This window comes from Dendropsophus ebraccatus, chromosome 6, assembly GCF_027789765.1.
Source record: "Dendropsophus ebraccatus isolate aDenEbr1 chromosome 6, aDenEbr1.pat, whole genome shotgun sequence".
In the NCBI taxonomy this organism is placed as follows: domain Eukaryota; kingdom Metazoa; phylum Chordata; class Amphibia; order Anura; family Hylidae; genus Dendropsophus; species Dendropsophus ebraccatus.
In genome coordinates, this window is record NC_091459.1 from 121,027,205 (window position 1) to 121,040,493 (window position 13,289).

Here is a 13,289-nt window from a genome sequence, read left to right on the forward strand (position 1 = left end):
TACACAAGGAGGAAAAACGAAAACACAAAAACGAAAGTTAGCCCGGTCCTTAAGGGGTTAAAAAAAAATCACTATATGAGGACCAAATATTACCTCCACGCTGTTATTGAAGAAAACATACTATATATAGGCCAATATTACCTCCATAGAGTGACCACCGCATAATGATGTGGTGAGCCCCCGATGATGTTGTAGCGGTGGGACGGCCGGTCACTTGCTAGGTGGAAGTGTGACGCCACTCCTGTGGTGGATGGCCGAGATACAGACGGACCTTAGGGCTTTGTCACGTGACGCCAGTGCCCGGTGGGCACACAGGTGTGATGGCACGCCTGCTTTTAGAGAGTAAGGCCGGTTGTACCCTTCTCCCCTGTGGTCGGTGTCCTGTTGGGTTTCTGCCAGGTCCCTTGGGATAGTGTAGTCACAGGTGGTCAGAGCGGTGTAGTAACCCTCTGGAATAGTGGTAGGACCCGCCACCCACAGAAAGGGGAGGTGTCCCAAGGTTGCGGTGTAAGTGCTGTGCAGGGGGTAGTGAATAGTCACAGACTCAGGTGTTAATGTTGACTTGGTTACTACTTGTAAATGTGCAGCAGGTAATACAACAAATCTTGAGATACACTTCATACAGTTTGCCATGTTGTCTATAAAGGTAAGGGCCTGTTCACACTGTCACCGTGTCTATGTATATTCACTGCAGTCACCAGGACGCCATGTGTCAGCCTGTAGGGGGTGCTGCACCCATCACAGCCACAGTTACTTCCTCCAACCTCCACAATTATTCATATTTGTAACCATGAAGATGGATTAGAGATTGGGGAGATTTATCCTGCTGTCCTAAAGTAAGATGTTTCTCACTGCCCCTAGCAACCAGAGCTCCCATAGCAACCAATCACAACTCAGCTTTTATTTTACCAGAGCAATTGGAGAAATAAAAGCTGAGCTGTGATTGGCTGCTGTGGGCAACAAGGAGAAACCTACTATAAGATAGAGCCATAAATCTCCAGCAAGGTACCTGCTGTGTGTTTCTGGTGCTGCCCCCTGCTGGTCTCCCTCTGGTCCTGCTGAGCTGCAAGTTGTTTGTAACACATACATATATATATATATATATATATATATATATATATATATATATATATATGTTATGGAGGGGTGTCCAGTGTGGCCTCAGTGTATTCTCTATACAAAGTAACAGCTGAAACCTTCCAATGACTTTAATGACACTAACTAGCTTCTCCCTGTTTTATTGCTACAGAAATGGTCTACAGTGTGCAACTTGCACTGTAAGTATCAGCACCATCCTCAACTTCCCTCCACCCTCCGTCATCCCCCCACCCTCCTACCATCCCCCGCCCCCACCTCCCTACCATCGTCCGCCCCCCACCCTCCTACCATTGTCCACCCCCCACCCTCCTACCATCGTCCGCCCCCACCTCCCTACCATCGTCCACCCCCCCTCCTAACATCGTCCGCCCCCCACCCTCCTAACATCGTCCGCCCCCACCCTCCTACCATCCTCCGCCCCCGCCATCCCCCCACTTCCCTATCATCCTCCATCCATCCCCCGCCATCTATCCTCCCCACCATCCCCAACCCCCAGCCATGGACCACCCTGCCACCATCCTTCTGCCAGTCTCTCCATAATCCTCACCACCATAACCCCCCACAGTCCACCCCACCAGTCTCTCTGCAATTCCCCCACCATCCTCCCCGCCCTACCGCCATCCTCTCTCTCTGTGATCCCCCCACACTCCCCATTTGTCCGCTATGTACACAATAGGATTCTACAACCAACATGGGGAGGGATTGGGTGTTTCACTTATATTGAACATCTCATTAAATCTCATCTCTGTTTTTGTTTTACAGCTGAGGACTCAGAACCTTGGCAAGTGAATTTCATTGTACGGTGGCTGCGGTGGCATCACAGTTCTTCCCTTCACAATGGTGCCCCTAGCCACTGTGTAGGGAATTACAACACAACTCTATTCCAGTGGCTGGGGCTGCACTACAATGCCCAGCACAGCCAGAGGCAGGAAGCATGGCGACATGAAGAAGTCAGAAAACTATAATACAGACCCTAACTCTATATTGCTGCTATAACAGATTACCAAATATCATTGTCTTCTTTCCTTTATAACAGGAATTATGAATCCTTAGATGATGAGAGCGAGGACCCTGGTGAGTTGTGAGTATCAACCCCCCCCCCCCCACACACACACACACAAACATACACCACCATGTATGGTAACATCAAAATGCCCTGCCTCATGGCACCACATATCCCCAATGGCAACTTATCTACTTATACCCCCCTGGCCACTTTTATCCTTATATCCCATGGCCACTTATCTCCTTATAACCCATGGCCACTTATCTCCTTATACCCCATGGCCACTTATCTCCTTATACCCCACGGCCACTTTTATCCTTATACCCCATGGCTACTTATCTCCTTATACCCCATGACTACTTATCTACTTATACCCCATTACCACTTATCTACTTATACCCCATGGCCACTTTTCTCCTTATAACCTATGGCCACCTATGGCATAGTTCTATGCATCACTAGTTGTGGAAGACTTATCAATGTCTTTCTTCTTCTGGCTTCTCTTGCAGATGGCTCTCTTTGGTCCATTCGGCTCTTTATGCTTTCAGGTATGGTGGAATCTTCCTTGTAGAAGAAAAAAAATCCAAACATCTGAATATTTTCTGTAGATTCCATTTATGTTATGTTATCCTAGCCAGTTCTGTTCTCTACCAGTGGCGGCTTTCAGAAAAGGACCTGGAGACACTCTCAACATTATGAGGTAAGACCCCATTCTTTTCTATCAGTCAGTGCCAGTCATGGGGCATATCCTGCTGCACAGAGATGCCACCGGATGTGAAATGCTTGCTGGAGAGTCGGTCAGTGTGCTCCTCCCCCAGGGGTCTCTAAAGCTTTTTCATGTCAGCTTTCTTCTTGTTATTCCTTTGGATAAGATCATTCTTTTGCTTCTGCCGTCCAAACATTGTGGACTAAACTGTGAGTATACAAGATCCTTTCTGTAGTCATTCCACACAATGCCGCCCTTACCTACTGCTCAGAAATGTCAAAGATAGCCATAGATTTTACCACTTACACAATAGATGTGATCAGCCGCTGAGTGGGCGTTTTCCCGCTCCTCGGCCGATCACTGAAACCTTTGGGCCTGCTGAATATTGGTCATATGTGTTTAACAACACTCCTTGCCAATAATCTGCCAGTGTAAAAGGGGCTTAAGTACAGCACATTGTCTTACACTTACAGAGTTAGAGTGTTACTGGTTTGTGCTTTAAGGCCGGGTTCATACAAAGTATGACACCGTTCGGTGTCAGCGAGGTTCATTCCGGCTGGTACTGTAGTACCGGCCACATAAACTTAATTTCTATTGAATTGGGATGCAGGGGCATTCAGTTGTGCCTGCATCCCAATTCACCACAGTAGACAATATAAAGTGCGGCCTAAGCCGCATGCTCCATTGTGTGAACTGTCAGTGTTGTGTGGATGCTATTCAATGAATAGAGGCTGCACAAAACTGACACGTCAGTTTTTCCTGCGGTCACTAGGAATCCTGGCCGGAGTGTATACTATGTGTATGTATATATGTACTATGTGTATAAACTCTGGTCGGGTTTCTATTAACTTCAGTGCAATATAAATTTTCAATTAATCACGGTCGTTGTTGCATATTGCATAGGTAGACTAGGGATGCACGATGCACCGAAATATCAATACTACTATCGATATTTCGTGCAAAAAAACGATTCGGTACCAGGATTTCCTGGTATCGATACTTTATATTAAGCTGCCTAATAACGCAGCTTAACATAAAGTATAGAGCAGAGAACACAGCCGGCGGCTAGCAGAGGGCCGGCCATGTTCTCTGAGTGCTGCCCCCTGGCGTCACTTCCTCCTCCGCCCGCCCCTTCCTCCGCTCACTGCAGGGATAAGTTATAGCCGCACACAGCGATCGCTAGTGCCAGCTATATAACTGTGCAGATGCCGCTGTCACAACTGATAGCGGCATCTGACCCATCCTGAGCCTCTCCAGAAGCAGTGGGGGCCGGCTACTGTGTGAAGCAGACCCCCGCTGCTAATGACCCGCAGCCTGTCACACCTCAGCCTCCTGTCACACCTCAGCCTCCTGTTCCCCCTGTCATGCAGCCGGTGTGAGGAGCTGCGTCTAGGGCTGCGCTTCTCAGTGTGAGGTTGGTGAGGCTCTAATGCCGGCTCGCTCTCCGTCCATCCGCGGCGCTGTTTCTATGCATACTCATGTATGCACACTCTGGGTGGCTGTGCTTCCTGACCGGCCTGAGTGTGCACACATGAATATGCAGGAGGAACGGAGGCCTGACAGCTGGGAGCTTCCCGGAGCTGAGGGGAGGGGGATTTGTAAAGGGAGCTTATTTAGGGTGCCTTCACACCTACCATATTGCAGCAGAAAATCCGCTGCGGATCCGCAGCAGATTTAACTGAATGAATGAACACAGCATTAAATACGCACTGTCAAATCCGCTGCTGATCCGCAGCAGATTTGTAAGTTCAGATTTGCAGCACAGAGAATGTCAGGAGAGGAGGCTGCTGATCTTATAGGGGAGGTCGCAGGGTCCCAGCAGCACAGAGGATGTCAGGAGAGGAGGGGGCTGATCTTATAGGGGAGGTCACAGCAGCACAGAGGATGTCAGGAGAGGAGGGGGCTGATCTTATAGGGGAGGTCCCAGCAGCACAGAGGATGTCAGGAGAGGAGGGGGCTGATCTTATAGGGGAGGTCGCAGGGTCCCAGCAGCACAGAGGATGTCAGGAAAGGAGGGTGCTGATCTTATAGGGGAGGTCACAGCAGCACAGAGGATGTCAGGAGAGAAGGGGGCTGATCTATAGGGGAGGTCACAGCAGCCCAAAGGATGTCAGGAGAGGAGGGGGCTGATCTTATAGGGGAGGTCACAGCAGCACAGAGGATGTCAGGAAAGGAGGGTGCTTATCTTATAGGGGAGGTCACAGCAGCACAGAGGATGTCAGGAGAGGAGGGGGTTGATCTATAGGGGAGGTCACAGTAGCACAGAGGATGTCAGGAAAGGAGGGGGTGATCTATAGGAGAGGTCACAGCAGCACAGAGGATGTCAGGAGAGGGGGGTGATCTATAGGAGAGGTCACAGCAGCACAGAGGATGTTAGGAGAGGAGGGGGCTGATCTATGGGGGGAGGTCACAGCAGCACAGAGGATGTCAGGAGAGGAGGGGGTGATTTATAGGAGAGGTCACAGCAGCACAGAGGATGTCAGGAGAGGAGGGGGCTGATCTATAGGAGAGGTCACAGCAGCACAGAGGATGTCAGGAGAGGAGGGGGGTGATCTATGGGGGGGTCACAGCAGCACAGAGGATGTCAGGAGAGGAGGGGGTGATCTATAGGAGAGGAGGGTGCTGATCTTATAAGGGGGGGGGGGGTGTTATATTTTATTTCGAGGTATCGAACTGGTATTGAGTATCGAACTAAAAAATCTAGTATTGGTATCGAACTCAAAATTCTGGTATCGTGACAGCACTAAGGTAGACCATATAGAGGCAGGAATTAGTAGTGAGGTGGAGACTGTATGGAGTTCCCAGAAATGGACGCTCTATGGTTATGGCTGGTTGTCCCCCGCATATCAGCCATTACTGTGTTGTTAGAACTTGTGAATTTTTTTTTTTTTTTACACCTTATTCAGCTTTAGTTCTAGAATATTCTTTAAGGAAATTTTTCATTTCTTCATCTCTATAAAGAGCCATAAGATGTGAACTGTAATAGAAGTATAAAGTATCCTTCACTTTTTTTCTTACCATCATTGTTTGGTGTCTCTCTGCTCCATACAGGTTTATAAAAACATATTCACCATCTGGCATCACCACCTGGCAACGCCATCTGGAATTAACATCTTTCATCTTAACCATCTGGAATTTTTAACATCTGGCATTACCATCTACCATCTGGCATTACTATCTATAACATCTGGCATTACCATCTACCATCTGGCATTACCATCTATAACATCTGGCATTACCATCTACCATCTGGCATTACCATCTATAACATCTGGCATTACCATCTTTACCATCTATTATTACTATCTCGGATTCAGTAGCGAAATTTGATGGGGGGCAGAGGGGGCGGCCGCCCCCGGGCCCACTCTGGCAGGGGCCCACTGTGATCTCCAGAGATTATAATTTGACGCCGCTGCCCGCCGCTGTCCGCCGCTGCCCGCCGCTGTCCGCCGCTGCCCGCCATTGGATGGGTGAGTGCAGCCCCCCCCCTCTGTTACCGGCAGCCCGATGCAGCCCGGCCCCGGAGGCTCACAGCTCCAGCCCCGCCTCCTGCATCCCTCTCCTCTCCTGCTCGTCGGCAGACGTGTGACGTCATCCGTTGCTGCCCGCCCGAGCAGGAGGGGAGAGAGATGCAGGCGCCGCGGGTCTGGAGCTGTGAGCCTCAGGGGCCGGGCTGCATCGGGCTGCCGGTAACAGAATATGTAAGCAGCTAACGGCACCGGACCAGAGAGGACCTGCTGGATCCACCAGAGGTGAGTATACTTTTGTTTTTTTGTTTTTTACATGAATGCTCATGTGGGAGCTTCACTTGGGGCCTATAACATGTGGTTACAGAGGGGGTCCTATACTATGTGGGGGCTGTACAGGGGAAAAATGCAATGTGGGGGGCTACAGAGGGATGCTTTTACTGTGTGGGGGGCTTCAGGGGGGGATAATATGTTGTGATTATTCTATGTGGGGGCTGGCTGCACAGGGACCTATACTATGTGGGGGGCTACACGGGGGGGGGGGGGGGGATAATATGTTATGGCTATACTATCGGGGGAGGGAAATATGTGGGGGCTGGCTACACAGTGAGTGACATCCCCGTATACTGTGCATATACTGAGTGACATCCCTGTATACTGTGCATATAGTGAGTGACATCCCCCTATACTGTGCATATAGTGAGTGACATCCCTGTATACTGTGCATATAGTGAGTGACATCCCTGTATACTGTGCATATAGTGAGTGACATCCCCGTATACTGTGCATATAGTGAGTGACATCCTCCTATACTGTGCATATAGTGAGTGACATCCCTGTATACTGTGCATATACTGAGTGACATCCCCGTATACTGTGCATATACTGAGTGACATCCCTGTATACTGTGCATATACTGAGTGACATCCCCCTATACTGTGCATATAGTGAGTGACATCCCTGTATACTGTGCATATACTGAGTGACATCCCCCTATACTGTGCATATACTGAGTGACATCCCTGTATACTGTGCATATAGTGAGTGACATCCCTGTATACTGTGTATATAGTGGGTGACATCCCTGTATACTGTGCATATACTGAGTGACATCCCTGTACACTGTGCATATACTGAGTGACATCCCTGTATACTGTGCATATAGTGAGTGACATCCCTGTATACTGTGTATATAGTGAGTGACATCCCTGTATACTGTGCATATACTGAGTGACATCCCCCTATACTGTGCATATAGTGAGTGACATCCCTGTATACTGTGCATATACTGAGTGACATCCCCCTATACTGTGCATATACTGAGTGACATCCCTGTATACTGTGCATATAGTGAGTGACATCCCTGTATACTGTGTATATAGTGGGTGACATCCCTGTATACTGTGCATATACTGAGTGACATCCCTGTACACTGTGCATATACTGAGTGACATCCCTGTATACTGTGCATATAGTGAGTGACATCCCTGTATACTGTGTATATAGTGAGTGACATCCCTGTATACTGTGCATATACTGAGTGACATCCCCCTATACTGTGCATATAGTGAGTGACATCCCTGTATACTGTGTATATACTGAGTGACATCCCCCTATACTGTGCATATAGTGAGTGACATCCCTGTATACTGTGCATATACTGAGTGACATCCCCCTATACTGTGCATATACTGAGTGACATCCCTGTATACTGTGCATATAGTGAGTGACATCCCTGTATACTGTGTATATAGTGGGTGACATCCCTGTATACTGTGCATATACTGAGTGACATCCCTGTACACTGTGCATATACTGAGTGACATCCCTGTATACTGTGCATATAGTGAGTGACATCCCTGTATACTGTGCATATACTGAGTGACATCCCCGTATACTGTGCATATAGTGAGTGACATCCCTGTATACTGTGCATATACTGAGTGACATCCCTGTATACTGTGCATATAGTGAGTGACATCCCTGTATACTGTGCATATACTGAGTGACATCCCTGTATACTGTGCATATAGTGAGTGACATCCCTGTATACTGTGCATATAGTGACATCCCTGTATACTGTGCATATACTGAGTGACATCCCTGTATGTTGTGACTTTACTATGTGGGGGCTGGCTACACAGGGACCTATACTATTTGGGGGATACAAGAAGGGGGGAATAATATGTTGTGGCTATACTATGCGGGGGCTACAAAGGGGGATATACTATGGGCGCTACACAGGGGGAAGGGCTATACTATGTGGGGGGCCTATATTATGTGGGACTGCACAGGGCATCTATATTATGTGTGGGGGGCTATATGCCTGACTACTATCTGGAGGCACATATTGGGCCTGGCTGCTTATGTGGGAGCACAGAGGGGGCACTGTTACTGTGTAAAGCAATGGGGAATATAAGGTTATAATGAGGTATAAGGTTAGGATGATGCTAGAACGTGGAGCCTAAAGTGTTTGTCTCGCAGATTCTGGGGAGACGAGTCATGGCTGGAGAAATCTTCATGATGGGATGAGCCAGATGAAAAGAAAAGGAAAAAACAGACAGCTTTCACTACCAAGAACGTCACTTATGATTCATGTAGGAAGACGCCTCCTGTAAGTCACTGGAAGTAACTGCACAATCATGCATAATCACTTTTTTGGTGCATTCACACGTACAGGATCTGCAGCAGATTTGATATCGGGTTCCGTCATTGAGTAATAGAACAGGAAAAGAGTTGTCAGCTCACCCACTCAGTCTTGCTTCACCTGATGTGTGGATCTCCGTGATGTGGAAGCTCGCGGGTACTAATATTGGAGACCGCAGCCCGAATCATCCATGATAAGAAAAAATGTGTTCATCCGCAGCTTCATAAAATTCAATGGCTTTATTCAACGTCACAAAACATAAAATAACAGGTGATTTAAAAGACACGCCGACGCGTTGCAGGGTGAGAACCCCTTAATCATGGAGATGATTAAGGGGTTCTCACCCTGCAACGCGTCGGCGTGTCTTTTAAATCACCTGTTATTTTATGTTTTGTGACGTTGAATAAAGCCATTGAATTTTATGAAGCTGCGGATGAACACATTTTTTCCGTCATTGAGTAACAAAGCTATCTGCAGCATCAAATCTGGTGCATATCCTTTATGTGTGAACACACTCTTAAAGGGGTAGTTCACCCAAAAAATTTTTCTTTCAAATCAACTGCTGCCATGAAGTGCCAGAGATTTGTTAGTTACTTCTATTAAAAAATCTCAAGCCTTCCAGTACTTATCAGCTGCTGTATGCCCAACAGGAAGTTGTATTATTTCCAGTCTGGAGAGCAGGAGATGTTTTCTATGGGGATTTGCTGCTGCTCTGGACATTTCCTGACATGGACAGAGGAGGCAACAGAGAGCACTTTGTCAGACAGGAAAGAAAACACCACTTCGTGCTGGACACACAGCAGCTGATAAGTACTGGAAGACTTAAGATTTTTTAATAGAAGTGAATTACAAATCTCTGGCACTTCATGGCACCAGTTGATTTGAAAGAAATTATTTTTTGGTGGACTGCCCCTTTAAGGTCTGTAGATCCTTTGTATAGCTGGATCTCTACCTCTATTTGGTCACTGCTAGAGATGAGTGACCTTACAGTAAGTTCAGGTTCACATGAACCCAAATTCTCTGAACTTCATCTCTAGTCAATGCTGAGGTAGAATATTGCATTTTATATACTGGTGCTATAAAGGGAATATTATTTATAGACAGTACAGCAGTATTATCCAGTCACTGTATGGTGATAACGGCAGTGGTCATGGTATTATTTGTCCTGTGTATACTCCTTTTATTGGTATTACTTGTGTTCGTGTAGTGGATTTTATTCAGTGACAGTATAGTGGTATTAGTCATGTTGTTGTAATGATGGTAGTGGCCATAGTGTTGAGGTATTATCTGTTACTTGTATACTGTAATAATGGTAGTATCAGTCTCTTTATAATAGATTGGCCAGTAACAGTAATGATGATATTCGCTTCCTGTATACTGGTGTTTTTTGGTAACTATAATAGCTATTTAGAGATATACAGTATTATCATGCATAGAAAATTGTCTTACCAGTGCTAACATTATACAGGAAATGTGTAATATTATTTTACATATCCTACAAATTTCCCTAGGACCCTACTTATATATATTATCACTGCTGTAACCTGTTGTTGCATAATAGATAGATAGATAGATAGATAGATAGATAGATAGATAGATAGGAGATAGATAGATACAGTAGATAGATAGATAGATAGATAGATAGATAGATAGATAGATAGATAGATAGGAGATAGATAGATAGATAGATAGATAGATAGATAGATAGATAGAAGATAGATAGATACAGTAGATAGATAGATAGATAATAGATAGATAGATAGGAGATAGATAGATGGATAGATAGATAGATGATAGATAGATAGGAGATAGATAGATAGATAGATAGATAGATAGATAGATAGATAGATAGATAGATAGATAGATAGATAGGAGATAGATAGATAGATAGATAGATAGGAGATAGATAGATAGATAGATAGATAGGAGATGGATAGACTTGGCACCATTTCTGTAAATAAAAATGAGTTGAAATACAACACAACACGACCTAAGTGTGTTATGGTATGTGGGCTGGAGGGGTGTGAGTGCCAGGGCTGATTTTCAGTCCCAGTCCGGCCCTGCCCCCCCATGTCACTCCGCCGCGGCCGCCGCCATCTTAAGCTGATCGGGTGCACTGAGGTTGCGTATGGCCTCAGCGCACCACTGCTGGTACGTGCGCCGCCCACCTGTCAATCACCTCCGGCGCGGCGCTGTCCCTCTGGGTTCCGTCTCCCGCGCTCGCACCAGGTCAGTCACTTGCTGAACAGCATAGGAGCCGGACGGCCGCCTATGACTGCTGCTGCTGCACACAGAACAGGGGAAGGCCGACCTGGACATGTGGAAAACGGGGTGAGGCTGGACATGTGGAAAACAGAGGTGTGCTGGACATGTGGAAAAGGGGGGGTGGTGCTGGACATGTGGAAAAGGGGGGGTGCTGGACATGTGGAAAAGGGGGGGTGCTGGACATGTGGAAAAGGGGGGGTGCTGAACATGTGGAAAAGGGGGGAGCTGAACATGTGGAAACAGGGGGAGCTGGACATGTGGAAACAGGGGGAGCTGGACATGTGGAAAACTGGGGGAGCTGGACATGTGGAAACAGGGGGAGCTGGACATGTGGAAAACTGGGGGAGCTGGACATGTGGAAAAGGGGGGAGCTGAACATGTGGAAACTGGGGGGGCTGGACATGTGGAAACAGGGGGAGCTGGACATGTGGAAACAGGGGGAGCTGGACATGTGAAAACAGGGGGAGCTGGACATGTGGAAACTGGGGGAGCTGGACATGTGGAAACAGGGGGAGCTGGAAATGTGAAAACAGGGGGAGCTGGACATGTGGAAACTGAGGGAGCTGGACATGTGGAAACTGGGGGAGCTGAACATGTGTAAACTGGGGGAGCTGGACATGTGGAAACAGGGGGAGCTGGACATGTGGAAAACTGGGGGGGCTGGACATGTGGAAACAGGGGGGGCTGGACATGTGGAAACAGGGGGAGCTGGACATGTGGAAACAGGGGGAGCTGGACATGTGGAAACATGGGGAGCTGGACATGTGGAAACAGGGGGAGCTGGACATGTGGAAACAGGGGGAGCTGGACATGTGGAAACATGTGGAAAGCAACCGAGCTTCAATACCACACACACACACACACACACAAGATAAAGACAGGGGTGGTGTTTTTTTTTTCTAGAAGAGAGCAATCATGTTTTTCTTATCCTGAAGAACCTCTTTCATTTTATGTGTCTATATATGTAAATGTAGAAGCCTCTAACACTGCTCTTTATCTTAATTCACTATGAGTAATGGAGCAGAATATACCCTTTATTATTTAGAAAGCATTGTTGTTAAGTGAGGTTCCCTTTGGGTAACATAATCGGTTGGGGGCCCACTCAGACTTGCTCGCCCCCCCTAGGCTGAACCCCTAGCTACGCCCCTGCTCGGATTCCATCTTACCATACCTGGCACCCTCCTCTCTGCATCTGCCAGGCACTGCTAATACTGTGCGGAAGACACATTGGCTGGCAAGCACACATCGCTGGCCCACGACTGGTGGCAGACAGTCCGGGTGCAAACAAATGTACTTCATCCGCTCTAGATTTTATGCTGCAGTTAAACCTTTAACAATTGGTTCTTAATACATTTTTATCTTCAGCTGCATTTTGTGTTTACTTGCAACCAAAAACATCCCTCATACATCTTTCTCCTCCAAGAGCTCCGGTACCCAGCAGCGGTGTCCCCTGCTCTATCTCCTGGATCCTCAGTGGCAGGTCCAGGAAGTGACGTCAGCCACCAGAAATGTCATCAGGGAATTTTAAAAGAGAGCGGCCTGTAAGTGTCCCTTGGTGGGAGTGTAGCAGGTGCACCCTCTCCTGCAGTGACATTTCCAGAGCTGGTGTCCTGCCAATATGGTGAGATGCAGCCGAGCCCTCCTCAGGGAAAGTGTGTGCATATTTGCCAACAGTCCTGGTTTGCGGGGACTGTCCCGATATTGAGCAGACAGTCCCGACAAAACCATATCCTGGTTTGCGAGATTAGTCGGCAGCAGACAACAAAGGATTGCACAGTGTGGGGGGTGGGGATGGGGCTATTCAGAGGTCAGAGAAGCCAGTGGTGACATCAGAGGAGAGAGCCTGGTGATGTAGCTGTAACTTAACTCTTTGTTGTCCTCTTTTAGTGCCTCATCTCACTCTTTCCATAGGAGAACAATGAAGACAGGGGGGAGAGCTTCAAACTGCTTTTTCATGACAAAAATTCATTTTTCAGCTAATAAACCCAATTACAGAGTTTCTTAAAATCGCCTGTACTATTGATTTCTGCAAAAAAAATTTAATGACAGTGACACTTTAAGTCTTCCAGTACTTATCAGCTGCTGTATGGCCTGCAGGAA

The 13,289-nt window shown here is 47.3% G+C and overlaps 1 protein-coding gene across 1 annotated transcript in view; it reads right to left on the bottom strand.

Moving 5' to 3' along the window:
- Positions 1-12,918, bottom strand: part of ELP3 (elongator acetyltransferase complex subunit 3) — a 238,387-nt gene extending 225,469 nt beyond the window's left edge. The window contains exon 1 of the mRNA XM_069975787.1: positions 12,915-12,918. The gene's annotated coding sequence lies outside the window, so the exon portion shown is untranslated. The remainder of the gene's footprint in view (positions 1-12,914) is intronic.
- Between the last annotated feature and the right edge of the window lie 371 nt (positions 12,919-13,289).